Below are 14869 nucleotides of genomic sequence, written 5' to 3'. Positions count from 1 at the left end.
CGGCAAAGTTTCAAAATGACGTCACGCTGGCGAATTTTCGCCCCTATGTGATTATGTGTCCCCAGTGTGAGCCCTTAATTGCCATAATTTAACAGGGTTTTTTTATTGGGCTTCATCTGGCTTTTTTTATCCTGCTTTTAGTGACATATATATATTATCTTGGGTCTAATGTTACAATAAGTAGATGTTAGTTGTTAGAAGCATATTCTTGCTTTCAGTAACATACAGTATATACTGTAATATCTTGGGTCAAATGTTACAATGCATAGATGTTAGTTGGTGAGAAGATAGTAGAATCATTTACTAAGGGGCAACTGTAGTTCAAAATTACCAATCAAGAATTAATTGGCCTCTGTTCTCTAAATATAATTTTGAGTTATGTTTAGTTGCATTACTGTTTAATGATGGTGCTAAAGAAAGGTTCTTGCAATTTAGGTATTTGGTCTAGATTACGGCATTACACTGTAAACTAATAAACAATTACAACACACATATTAAACCCAGAAACAGTATCTTATCTGTTATTCTGAAGGTCATGTTAGTTTAATACAATTCAATTCTCACCATGAGTCATGAATTCCTTACTTACAATCTAATTTGTGTTCTATTCTGTATAATCTGTCAATTAATACATAACCACATAAGAACAAAATCATAGTTTACTGATCTGCATCTAACAAGAATTCCAGGAGTGCCGCAGAAGAAATAAAAGGATTGTCTCCATTCAGATATACACTGCATCTACAGTTTTCCTCTACTAAGGGTAAAGGACATTTTGTCAGTTAGGAACATTCGATTGGGTCAGATCTTTAGTCATTAATGCTAGATTATTACTACAAGAAATTAAATTAACACTGTCCATTTGGGGGAGAGTAGTACCTATGTGTCACATTTGGTATCCCAAACTCAGAACTGATGTCAAGGTTCCAGTCATGGCTCACACTTCTGCCTTTAACAGGCACCTTTTACATCAGGAGGAGCCAGGCCCGGACTGGCAATCTGTGGGTTCTGGCAAATGCCAGAGGGGCTGCTGTACGGCTCCATAGAAAGTTACCATATTGTGGGCTGGTAGGGGTCTGTTTGGGCTGGTAGGAGGCTGTTTGGGCCTCTGTGTACTTGGAATGACAGGGCCTATTTTGACTCCCAGTCCAGGCCTGGGAGGAGCCCTTCGCTACTAGGATGCCGCTAGTGAGAGAACCAAGGTGAGGGTTCTGGGCGGCAAGGGAACCGGTATGTGTGACTGGAGGAACGGGGAAAGTGCGGAGCGTAGTCGAGGAAACAGCCCGGGGTCAATAACCAGTTAATAGTCAGTGTATTGCAGTGTCAGGATCCAGAAGCTTAGACAGAAAACGGCAAAGGTCTGTCCAGGCAGCAATATAAAAGTGGTACAACCTATGTAGTCATGACGGATTGCACCTCAATGGAAGGGGGTCCACTCTGCTAGGGAAAAGAATGGCGAAGAGGTTGGAGCAGTTTTCAAACTAGGCAAGGGGGTGGGTAAGATAAAGAATTATGGGGAAGCTAGGGTAGATGGGGCAGTGGAATTAGTAAGGGGTCATGGGGAGGAGTGAGGGGGGAGGCATACCATTTACCAGCTAAGGAGGTCCCTCTGATACAAGGAAAACAGACTAATCCTAACTCAAGATATAATTCTCCCCTAAATAATGCAAATTTCAAAAGTAAATGTAGTAACCGCCACTGTATGCTGGCAAATGCACGGAGTTTGTCAGGTAAAATGGGAGAGCTAGAGTTAATTGCATGCTCTAAAAATGATGATATAATTGGTATCACTGAGACCTGGTGGGATGAAACATGTGACTGGACTGTGAATTTAAATGGTTACACCCTTTTTTAGGAGGGACAGATGGATAAAAAGGGCAGAGGGGTGTGTTTGTATGTAAAGCCTGATTTAAAGCCATGTACTAAAGAAAAAACCATTGATGACACTGGTGAGGGTGTAGAATCCCTCTGGGTAGATATTTCAATTGGGCAAAAGGTTACAAAGAAAATGATCGTGTGGTGTATGCTACAATCCACCTATTATAAGTGACGAGAATGAAGCCCAACTACTTTAACAAATAGAAGCGGCTTTGCAACTAGGTCAAGTTATTATTATGGGTGACTTTAATTATCCAGACATTGACTGGGGTAATGGGGTTGCCAAGTAGGTTTGTATTTTTGCTGAATGACAACTTTTTATTCCAGCTCTTTCAAGAACCTACTAGGAATAATTCTCTTTTGGATCTTGTAATAACTAATAATACTGAACTCATCTCTAGCATTTGTGTGGGTGAGCATTTATGGAATAGTGATCATAACATGGTCTCCTTTGAGATTCTGTTGCAGAGGCAATTCTATAAGGGAGTAACTAAAACACTAAATTTCAGACGTGCAAACTTTGACAGTATAAGGGCATCTCTGCAACATATTGAGTGGGAAATACTTTTCACAGGGTTAAACACTGAACAAAAATGGGAAGTCTTTAAAATACTGATTAATAAATATACCTCAATATATTCCCCTTGTAAGCAAGGAACGTCATTGCAAAGCAAATCCTTTTTGTTCAATAGAAGTGTTGGTGTTGAGGTAAGAAAAAACGTGCGTTTAAGGCTTTAGCTGGGACAGCCAAATAATTTACAAGGTACAAGGAGGCAAATAAATCATGCAAAAAAGGATGAAAAGCTAAAATCTATATGGAAAAGGACATTGCAACAAGCAGTAAAAAGAATCCAAAATAAATTTTTAATATGTAAATAGTAAAAAAATGAAGGAAGGGGTGGGACCCTTAATATCAGAGGGGGGTCAGCTGGTTTATGAGAACAGAACAAAGCTGAGATTCTGAACTGTTATTTTTCATCTGTCTACACAAATGGGAACCAGTTAATGAAGGTTTCCTCCTTAATAGTCCCAATTCTAGTAACACAACTAATGACGCATGGTTCACACATTCTTTGAGGTCTGGCATGGTTCAGAGAGACTGGCAAACTACTAATGTGGTGCTGATATTCAAAAAGGGATCCTGTTCACAGCCTCAAAACTATAGGCCAGTTAGTCTGACATCAGCGATTGGAAAGCTTTTTGAAGGGTTAATAAATGATAAGATACTGGACGTTATTGCAAATCATTATACTATGAGTGTGTGCCAGCATGGTTTTATGTGTAATAGATTTTGCCAGACTAAGTGATTTACTTAGACTTTGCTAAAGCATATGATACAGTGCCACACAGAAGGTTACTGGTTAAATTAAGGAATGTTGGCCTGGAACATAGTATTTGTACCTGGATAGAGAACTGGTTAAATATAGATTACAAAGAGTGGTGGTAAATTGGACATTTTCTAATTGAACCAATGTTGTTAGCAGAGTTCCACAGGGCTCTGTACTTGGTCCTTTGCTTTTCAACTTGTTTATTAATGACCTGGAGGAGGGAATTGATAGTACTGTTTCTATTTTTGCTGATGATACTAAATTGTGCAGAACTATAAGTTCCATGCAGAATACTGCCACTATCACTCCAGAGTGATTTGTCTAAGTTGGAAAACTGGGCAGTAAATTGCAAAATGAGGTTTAATGTAGATAAATGCAAGGTTATGCACTTTGGCAAAAATAATATAAATGAAAGTTACACACTAAATGGCAGTGTGAGTTTCCTTAACGAAGAAGGATCTAGGGGGTTTTGTAGATAATAAGTTTTCTAATTCTGGTAGTGTCATTCTGTGGCCACTAAAGCAAATAAAGTTCTGTCTTGCATATACTGTATATAGGGCATACACTCAAGTGATGAAAACATAATTATGCTTCTTTATAGGTCCCTGGTAAGGCCTCATGACTTTGCCACATAGAGGAAGCTTTGTACAGCATTTTGGTAGCACAGAGAGTTGAGTGATACACAGTAATGGGCATTTTTATTAACTGTTGTAAGCATTTGAAGCAAACAAGCAGTGTCTCATTAAGGTTAAAGCATAGGTGCACAAAACATTCTCCCCCCAGCTAAACTAAATTTAAAAACATGGCATATAATTAAAACACCTTGTTTGCTAATTAGATTCTTTTAGTAAATAGTTTTGAACCTCTTAAAATTAATCTCAATGCCAAGAGATAGGGGGAAGAGGACATGGGGGCCCTAAACACTTTAAAACTAATTTATAGTACATGCAGTGCAATGTTCAAAATTCAGGCACCAATTCCCCTCTTTTTACCCAAAATACAGTATTATATCTGTGAATTCCAGTGTAACAGTGCAACATTTTTCACAATAAATCAATATGCAACCATATTTAGTATTAATTTTGGCAAATAATTCAAAAATAATTAATCAAATTGTAATCACTGCATTACGAGGCATACATAATAGCATTAGAATCAGATTTACCAAACTGTTGTGGCTAGGGATTCTGCTTAGGGATCCCTAGAATTTTTTCCAGGGTCCGTCATAATTCCAGGTTTCCCCTGCAGCCACTTCATCAGAACTGGGCAGGTGCAACTTGATTCAATGAACTCTTATTTTTGCATCTTTGCAACGTTGAATTTGGTAAATACGCCTTGCAAAGTTCTCAGTGCTAGGAGCTGCTGCAGTATAATTCACAGCAATGTATGAACCATGAGACACATGACCAAAAGGTGTTCTGTTGCTGCATCTGAATTAAAACGAACTTTATATAAGACAATTTGAAACTTTATATGATTACAATACAAAGGTTGGCAAGTAGGCAATTTGAACTGTCAGATTTGCAATGACAACTTTAAAAACATCAGACAAAAACCATACCATGCAGTAAAACTTTAGAAGAAAAGTAGTTTGAAAAAGATCTCTTTTGTAGTTCATGTTACTCAGATCCAAAAGCAGAAGCAGTAGCTTTCAAGGAATTTTATTATTAAAGAAATATACTGTACGAGAGAAGAAATACTGCAGTTTAAGGTTGGGAAATGCAATGTTCAGGAGCAGACAGATACCTTGGCTAAAAATTACTTGAGTGCCATGAATTATTGATCGTTTGCAGAGACAGTCAACCCTGGAAATGGGAAAGAGAAATCTGAACATAGGTATTTGATGAATCAAGGCTGAAGCTTAGAATGCCAAGCTCCAAGGCAAATCTGCAGGACAACCAGCAACTTCAGAGAGCAGTTGTGCAATAGAAGCAAAAAGTACAAATACCAGTATAAAAAGGCATACAACTGAAAAAAGTTCAAGTAGGGTCTCATTGTGCTGAAATTCTCAACACCATGACTAGAACTTGCAATATTAAAGCCAAATATTAAATACTTACATTCTAGCAATTAACTTTGACTGGTTTAGTGCACATTAAATATTAAAAGCAAATGTCTAATTGTTGGTTAAAGGTTATTTGGCTGGGGCTCAGTTTTAATTACACATTTCTATCATTTGCACTATAAAAGTAGGTTATATTTTGCCTCTTTTCCCCAAATTATTTACCTGTTTATGCAAAAAAATAGTAGCAAAGCAAATAAAGGGACAATTGTTTTATATCTTGTGGTTTCGAAAGTGTGGACCTAAGTGTGGGCAAAAATCCGAAATCCTCTAAAAGTCTGAATTAATAAAAAGTGGTCAGATAAGATCAGCGCAGCTCACATTGACTTCGATAGAACTTTGAAACTTTTACTTGGCGTATTTTTGCCTTAGAGGTTTTCGTGGTTTTTACACTTAATAAATCAAATTTTTAGAGCTTTTAAGAAAAAAAACACAAATTGTAGGAGATTTGTGGAATACATAGAAATTCATTTGTTAGTAAATGGGCCTCTGAGTGTTTACAGGTGATAAGCGTGTATCATTAATGCTCATAGGTGAATGGGAACCCAGCTCTATATATATATATAGATGACAGTGCATCATCTAATTAAACATCTTACATCAAACATCGTACTGAAAAAGTAGATACTTTGCAGCCCAAACATTACTCCACCTTCAATCCAGGCAATTAACCAATTAAAATACTAAGTGGAAAAAAAAATTCTCTATGTAGAGCATTGTGCCAATAGCTGCAGGCCTCTGTTCTCCGTCTTGGAGCCCAAGAGCATGTAGAATATTCTTTGAATCAACTGCCCCTGTATTAGGCCATGCTTAATTCAAAAGGGGATGCAAAAGATGTCACATAGGTGGAGCCTGTTAGATTTACATCCTGACGCTGCACTATTCACTAAGCCCACATTTTTTTCCAGTGCTCAGGGCACAGTGCAGTGCAGAGGGGGGCACAAGTGGTCCATAGATAAGTATAAAATCCAAATGTTGGTAAAGGCTATCCTTTTGTTTTTAGTGTATTTGGTTCATCAGACACAAGTCACAATATAACACTCTGGAGAACCTTTGCTTCTCAAACACGTAATCTTTTATTGAATTGCACTACATGTAAAATAAAAGATTACGTGTTTGAGAAGCATAGGTTCTCCAGAGTGTTATATTGGTCCATAGATATGGGGCAGTCTCTCCTGCCCATCATTGTTCTTGTAGTTGCACCCCCAGGATAATTAATGTCCCCTCTTGTCTTTTATCTAATTTTTTTTGATCCCATAATCTGCTGTGCCCTATGCAGTCTTGCTTTCAAGCTACACACTCCACTGAAACAGCCTTTTGATCTCCAGACTGGCCAGGCCAAAGGACACTATTCTGTTCTCATTCTCCTTCACTCATACTTTGCTTTTGATACTGCTGATCATTCTGTTCTAATACCAATTATCTGTGGTATTGTGATCAAGATGTATCTTGGATCTCTTACTACCTTTCTAACCATTCCTTTTCTGTTGATTTTGTCAACAGATCCTTGCATCAGCTTAGTATTGAAGTATATAAGGGTTTTGTACTCATCTGTACCATCTGCACATTGGGGCAGATTTACCAAGGAGTGAAATTAGAACTCACCACAGGAAAACTCTTCCACTCTCTATTCATTCCTATTGGATTCTTAGAGGGATGTTTACTAATGGGTGAATGTTAGAGTTCATCATTTCACAAATATGCCACTAAAAATCCCATATAAATGTGGAGGAGTTTTCCTGCGGTGAACCCTAATTTCACTCTTTTGTAGATCTGACCCAATATTTCTTAATTTTGTTTTAAATATTACTTGACATCCAGAAATATCTAGACACCACACCCTAACCACTGACATTCAGACATAAATTGTTGCCTGCCTCCTAGCTATCTCCTCCTGGATGAACCAATGCCACCTCAAACTAAAACAGAGCTCTTGGTCAAATCTATCCCATTGCCTCCTTTTACCATCGCTATTTATGACCCTTAAAGTGATACTCACACTAAAAAACTACTTTTTAAAATATGAATGTAGATTAAAAGTTACCTATAGGTCATGTTGATCATTTTTTGCTGAGAGGACTGTTTTTGTAAGTAATTGTTAGTTGAAGTTCCTAAACCTGACTGTTTTGCCAACCTAACTGTCAACAGCCTGTCAGTTAAAATTTCTAATGCTAATGGACTCCTGCTGCACAAATAGGCAGCCCCCTCCTAGAGGAACACAGAGGGGCACATTTACTAAGCTCGAGTGAAGGATTAGAATAAAAAAAACTTTGAATTTTGAAGGTTTTTTTTGGCTACTTCAACCATCGAATTGGCTACTTCGACCATCGACTACAACTTCGAATCAAACGATTAATCGTTCGACTATTCGACCATTTGATAGTCGAAGTACTGTTTCTTTAATTAAACTTCGACCACTTACTTCGCCACCTAAAACCTACCGAGCATCAATGTTAGCCTACGGGGAAGGTCCCCATAGGCTTTCCTAGCTTTTTTTGATTGAAGGAAAATCGTTCGATCGATGGATTAAAATCCTTGAATCATTCGATTCGAAGGATTTAATCGTTCAACAAATGATTATTCGACTGATCGTTCGATCAAACGAATAGCGCTAAATCCTTCGACTTCGAAGTCGAAGGATTTAACTTTGAGGGTCGAATATCGAGGGTTAATTAACCCTCGATATTCGACCATTAGTAAATGTGCCCCAGAGAGTCAGATAGGTAATGTAAAAGCATTGAGCAAATACTTTATGGCAAAATTATAAATAGCATGCAAAGCCAATATTATGATAGATGTAAAAAAGACATAATTTCTGGTGTCAGTATCTCTTTAAATCCTGCATGTTGCTTGGGGGTTATCTTGACCAGTGCCTCTCCTTCTCAAATCATATTAATGCCACTGCTAGAACCTGCAATTATTTTCCTACTCCCCTAATCCATGGCCTTATCCTGTCCTGGTCTCCTACTAACCAGGCTCTAGGACTCCCCCTATCTCCCCTCCAATCAGTCTTAACATTTGCTGCTAGAATCCATCTCCTAAGAGGCAGTCTGGTCATCCCCAGGTAAAACTGCTCCTCAGTAAATTTTTTGATTATCTCTCTGTATGTTCCTGGCAGTCTTCTCCACTCCTCTCAGCACCATCAATTTTTTACACCATTTACATACACTGCCATCTCTTGTCTAAAACCTTTCTATCTTGCTGCTATACAGTAAAAGTTATTTAATTGTTGTCAATGTTTTGGTCCTGCTAAGAGGATGCAGGATCAAAATATTGACAACTACTACATAAAATATTTTCACTCATTCATAAATCCTGTGCTCCATTTCTTCACATGAACTCATTAATTTTGCATCTATTTCAAAGAAAAGTTGTTCTCACCCAATAAAAGGGCAACCATGTTTGGGACCTTGAAAGCAGCAATTCAGTTGTCCCTGTATAAAATGTATAATGCAGTAATAGAATTCTTAATGAATCAGATTAAAGCTGAGTGTAGGACTGGCCAGACCAGGGGTGACTTTGATGTAGTTGGCCATCTTAAATATATTGCAATATATGGACAAACAATCTCTGTTTTGTTTAAATGAGACTGCATTTTTTGATAGCTTAAGACACAAAATGTCTTAATGTCTTAAATACAGTCATATGAAAAAGTTTGGGAACACCTCTTAATTCTTTGGAGTTTTGTTTATCATTGGCTGAGCTTTCAAAGTAGCAACTTCCTCTTAATATATAACATGTCTTAGATTTTTGATGATATTCAAGTTGGCCATTCCAGAATATTGTACTTCTCCCTCTGCATAAATGCCTTTGTAGATTTCCAAGTGTGTTTAGGGTCATTGTCTTGTTGGAATATCCAACCCCTGCGTAACTTCAACTTTGACTGATGCTTGAACATTATCGTGAAGAATTTGTTGATATTGGGTTGAATTCATCCGACCCTCGATTTTAACAAGTCTTTATTTTTCAAGAACTGTAACTGTAATTATTTTTCTTTCCCAACTATTTTGTTTTTGTAAACCATGTAAAACACTTTCTACCCTTTGGCACTATATAAAGAAACTACAAATAAGTTGATGAGGGTCAGTGCTAAAAATAGCCAGGAGAGAAAAGAATATGGCAAATAGAGATCTTATAGTGTAGTATTTTGTTGTGAGTGTTGTAGTTCAACACCTCCACCTCAAAGACACTAATCTTAGATGTGTGCCTATTTTACTTTTTACACACCACGTGTTTAGTAATAGGTGGGTACTCACAAACGTTTAAGAATAAAATCAGCAAATAACCCAAAAATCAAGAGATGTAGCTTCCAGATAAAATTCCTTGCTGTAAAAAAGATGTGGAGCAGTAATAGTGTAAAAACGTTTTTTTTACTGATAAAAATTCAAATAAATTTGCACTCACAAATTTGTAGATAATACAGGCATATCGAGTCATCAAAATGTCCTCGCCATACTATATCAAGGACCCTAGTGTTCGTGGTTTAACTCTGACCAGCGTTGCAGCCATGTCTGTGTATGGATTCCCTGGTGCTTGGAGATGACGTTCACAGCCTTCACCTGATGCGTTTCGTCGATATACGACTTCCTCATAGGCTCAAATTGTAGAGTATGCGGTTCTCTCCTTTTATAGATTTTTCTTTCCCAACTATTTTGTTTTTGTAAACCATGTAAAACACTTTCTACCCTTTGGCACTATATAAAAAAACTAATACAAGTCAAGTCAAGTGGATTTTATTGTCATTTCAGCCATATACAGTAAATACAGTACATAGTAGAAACAAAATGACGTTCCTCCAGAACCCCCCCGGTGCTATACAACAACTCTAGTACACGGTCATGCTGGGCAAAGTGGACATTTCAGTTCCTTATGAATATATTCAGTTCAGTCCTTTGGAGTTGAGATACCTGATGACTTGTGGAAATAGACTGTTTCACATTCTGGAGGTCAGTGCTCAAATACTGCGGTATCTTTTACAGGATGGCAGGAGGGTAAAGAGATCATGTGCAGGGTGGGTGCTATCCCTGACAATGCTGGTAGCCTTCTGGAGACAGCGGGTGTGGTAAATATCCATAATGGCAGGAAGCGAGACCCCAATGATCTTTTCCGCTGTCCTCACCACCCGCTGCAGGATCTTTCAATCTGATACAGAGCAGTTTCCATAACAGGTAGTGATGCAGCTGCATAAAATGCTTTCAATAGACCCTCTGTAGAAGATAGTGAGAATGGGTGGTGGAAGATGGTCTTTTTTCAGCTCAGTGCCAGTAGAAAACATCACTAAAGAGTGTTCTGCAATCGACCACATATAGTACTATAGAGACAAGTATTTCTGATGTCCTGCTTCAAAGCCTTATTTACTAAAACTATAATACACCAAAACCCACATTTTAGTATTTAAGCCAATCTGCATATTCTACTTTATACATTTGGAATCCATTGTCTAAAGGAACCAGAGGTCATAAGGCCAAGTTTCTCCCAGCCACGTCATTTACAGCATTTAATCTTGCAAGGCAATAATTTTGAAACTGCATTGCTTTATCATTTTTAATCAAGTAATATGTATTCATCATAACTACATTAAAGCTGAACTATGTTATGCTTAATGTAGTTGCTTCATTAAAAATGACTGAATATAAAGTAGTCAAGAAAAAAATTGTGTCTGTATCATTGTTTAATCTCATCTGCCTGGAGCAGATAAAATGTCAGAGCTGTTCAAATCTTTGGAGTATTAGAACCAGTTATGGGTTGTTATAATGTCCTTCTTCTCAGAGCTGTCTGTGTTCCAGACTATAATTTTCCCCCCACTGTAGATGCATGGAAATACAGTATATTTTATTTCTGGATTTAATTCCCTAATTTAAAGCCTTAATTGAGCTGTGTCAGAAATGTGCCAGGGTTGAATAAAAACACCATTTAATGATTAGATTGACATTAATCAGCACTTGACCATGCCATATGTTTATTATCAAATCATTGTGTCCATGTCAGTGAGCAATAAGTTAAATCTGTATGGAACATTTGTTTGGAAGGCGTTGCACACCATGTATTTTAACATGATTTTTTTTTTTTTTTTAAATGATTTGCCTGGAACCATGATATTTTCTTTTCACAGTGTCAAAATCTCTTGAGTCAAAGGTCGCAACAATTGCTGTGAAATGTAAGAAGCTCAATTTACATTCCTTTTTTGCATTTGACACAGCAACAAGCAAAACAGCTTGATTTATAGCCCAAGGAAATTTCAAACAATGTAGCCTTATCAATTATTAAATAACCAGCTCTTCAGTTCCTACATCAAACATTTTATTTTGTTTGGTTCATTTCAGATTTCCAAGAGAATGCAGAGAAAGATATGGTTATTTAAACATCTAACAAATGAGTGACTCAAGTACAAAAACAAAATACAACTCACAATTATTATGTCATATTCCTTTTGGTAATCCTCACTGCTCAATAAAAATACTGAGAACTTGCATTTGGGGACAATGGTGTTTTAACCAAAGTTTTCTAAATAAAAAAAAAGTGCATTTGAAAAAAAAGAATGTTGTTGCTGTTTACTCCTTATTTATCACACAAATGGTAAATAAAAAATAATTATTGAGTAATTTCCTTATCCTTACCTGTGTGCCTTGGGGAACTGATCACATTCAATCACAAAACTGCTGTGGACTTAAGGTGATTCTGATGGTTTTGCTAAGGTGAAACGAGCGATGTAGAAAATTTTTACGCGGTTTCACAAAAAATTTCTCCAGTGTCGAAACTCAAACCTTCGCTGCAAATCTAACTGTGGCAAAATTAAAATACTATATATGGTATAAAAAAAACAAGCTTAAGCATAGTTGAGGGACAGGCTGAGGTCAAAACCAATCAGTAACAGATAACAAAGTCAGGATCCAAAAGAATGGTCAATAACAGGCAAAAGTCGGTACAGGCAGCAAATTAGCAGTAGTCAGAAACAGGCAAGGGTCAAAGAACAGATAATCAGACAAGAATAGCATCCAGGAACTGTCAGGAAAATAGACCTACATTAGGCAGAGACAATTGTGTGCGATGCCTTGAAATATTTGAATCACATTCGGTGTCGAGTATAAAAAGCCACTCACATCGGCACGAGCGATAAGGAGCATCAAGGAGGCAACAGGCGTTTCCGCAGGCAAGGCGCTGGCTCTTTTCACTGCCTCCCAGGTAATATTACAAATGAGCCCAGCTATATGAGCTTATGTAACAAAGTGAGGTAATTTCCCTTTTTAAGGATACGATACCCCCCCCCAAAATGAATACTTAAGCAACAGATAATATGATATAAACTAAGTGGCATATTAAAGAATCTTATCAAACTGGAATATATATATTTAAATATTGCTCTTTTACATCTATTACTGGGAGCCCACATTTTATGATGTTCTATGTTCTCTCACCTGACCAAAAATACTGCAGCTTTAACTGTAACAGGAAGAAATGCGGAAGCAAAAGACAGAACTTGTCCATTAATCAGCTCATGTGATCTAACGTATGGTTGTTTGTGGGCACCATGAGTCAAAGGATCCTATGGGGCGCCCTTAGTTCTTAAAATGGCAATTTTCTATTTAAAGGGATACTAACGCAAGAAAACTGTATTGCTTTGTTAAAGGCATTGTTTTATATATTATTATTATTATTATTAACATGTATTTATATAGCACCAACATATTGCGTATCACTGTAATATATGCTAAACAAACAGAAGAACGGCACTCCGGGTAAAAGCAGGTATTTATTGCAAGGTTCTGCAGAGGTACATGGCCTTACGCGTTTCGGGAGTACACTCCCTTAATCATAGCCTATGATTAAATCATTAAGGGAATGTACTTTCTGTTCAAGTGTTCTCATCCTTAATTTATTTGTAAGGGCCCAGCTGAGTTCCTAGTGCTCCACCATATTGAGCAACTGGAAAGTAGCACCAATGTGGCTACAGTGCTAGTATTATAATGTCTATTTGAAATTGTCAGAAATGTAACAATTTTATAATAGAGTCAGTAGTGTAACTTATACCTTATTAAACACATAGAGATCATGTGCTGTAAACGCTCAGGAACCAAAGTATTTTAAGCAAGAGCATTGTTCTGGCACCTGGCATATACCATTGCTGCAAACTATATATTAAACACAGGCTTGTTAGAACTTTTAAGTATAAGCCCCAATGTATTTTTCCTTTAATATAATTTATTTTGCATGCAATGTTTTTCAAGCCTAAGGGCATATTTTTGGAATGGCAGATGGGTAGTGGCATGATATCCAATTCTAACTTGTCTGTTGGTTGTTTGAAGACAACTACATTTTGATCAAAAAGGTCCACGGCCGGCAGTTCCTTATTGACATATTTTTGGCACAGAAACATAACCTGGACTGTTTCAAGGTGATACTATCAGTTAAAATGATGTCTTTCCTTTCTACAGCAAAAAGTAACCTCCATATCCAGGACTATATGCAGCAACTGTACTATGGATTCCACTGGGACAAGAAACTGTCATCTGCAATGTATTTGTTTTTCTACACCAATAAAAAATAAATAAAAAGAACTGTGTTTCATGCATTGACTTGTTTCATATGGCCCTTTCATAACACTACATGCCATTGTCTCATTTGATACACTCCAACACAGTGAACCAATTCCTCACAAATGTGATTGCAGTTGATCCAGCTATTCGTATTTGAATAAAAGGTGAGTGCACACTTACACCAAAGTTGCTGTAATGTTGTATAAGTGTGCAAGTCAATATGCACCGTCGTTGACAGTTGTTTTTATGAATACAAGTCCTCTGGGCACCTGCAAGCACTCACTTTTGAGACTATACAGTATGTGAGCAGCCAGTTTTGTGCATCTATCACATATACTGTTATATACAGGTATAGGATCCCTTATCCGGAAACCCGATATCCAGAATGCTCCGAATTACAGAATGGCTATCTCCCATAGACTGCATTTTATCCAAATCATTTTTACATTTTTAAAAATGATTTCCTTTTTCTCTGTAATAATAAAACAGTAGCTTGTACTTGATCCCAACTAAGATATAATTAATCCTTATTGGAAGCAAAACCAGACTATTGGGTTTATTTAATGTTTACATGAATTTCTAGTAGATTTACGTCATGAAGACCCAAATTACAGAAAGATCCATTATCCGGAAAACCCCAGGTCCCAAGCATTCTGGATAACAGGTCCAAAACCTGTACTTATATCTAAATTATCAGTTAAAAGAAAATAATAACGTTATAATAATTTAGATATTGCAGATTGAGTTTGAATAGCTACGAATGTTATTAAAAGTGTACTATAATGTTTTAGAGCTGGCTAATGAACCCATGCCCTGCTGCTAGTAATAGCAAGAACCAATTAAAATATCCATTCATATTTAACACTGTCCTTCCATAAGACTTGTTCAATCAAAGTGCATGCCATCTGGGATATTTATATGTGATACTTCCCATCTTAATAAACTGCATTCAGTATGAACATACATCCTGCTGGCATAGCTTTATGGTAAAAATCTGTTTTGATCTTTCTTGTACGGTGATGATAAACAGAAGACTTAATTGCATTTTTAATCAATCTCCTCATTAA

This window comes from Xenopus laevis, chromosome 1S, assembly GCF_017654675.1.
Source record: "Xenopus laevis strain J_2021 chromosome 1S, Xenopus_laevis_v10.1, whole genome shotgun sequence".
NCBI classification, from domain to species: domain Eukaryota; kingdom Metazoa; phylum Chordata; class Amphibia; order Anura; family Pipidae; genus Xenopus; species Xenopus laevis.
Note: the sequence above shows the minus strand (reverse complement) of the source record.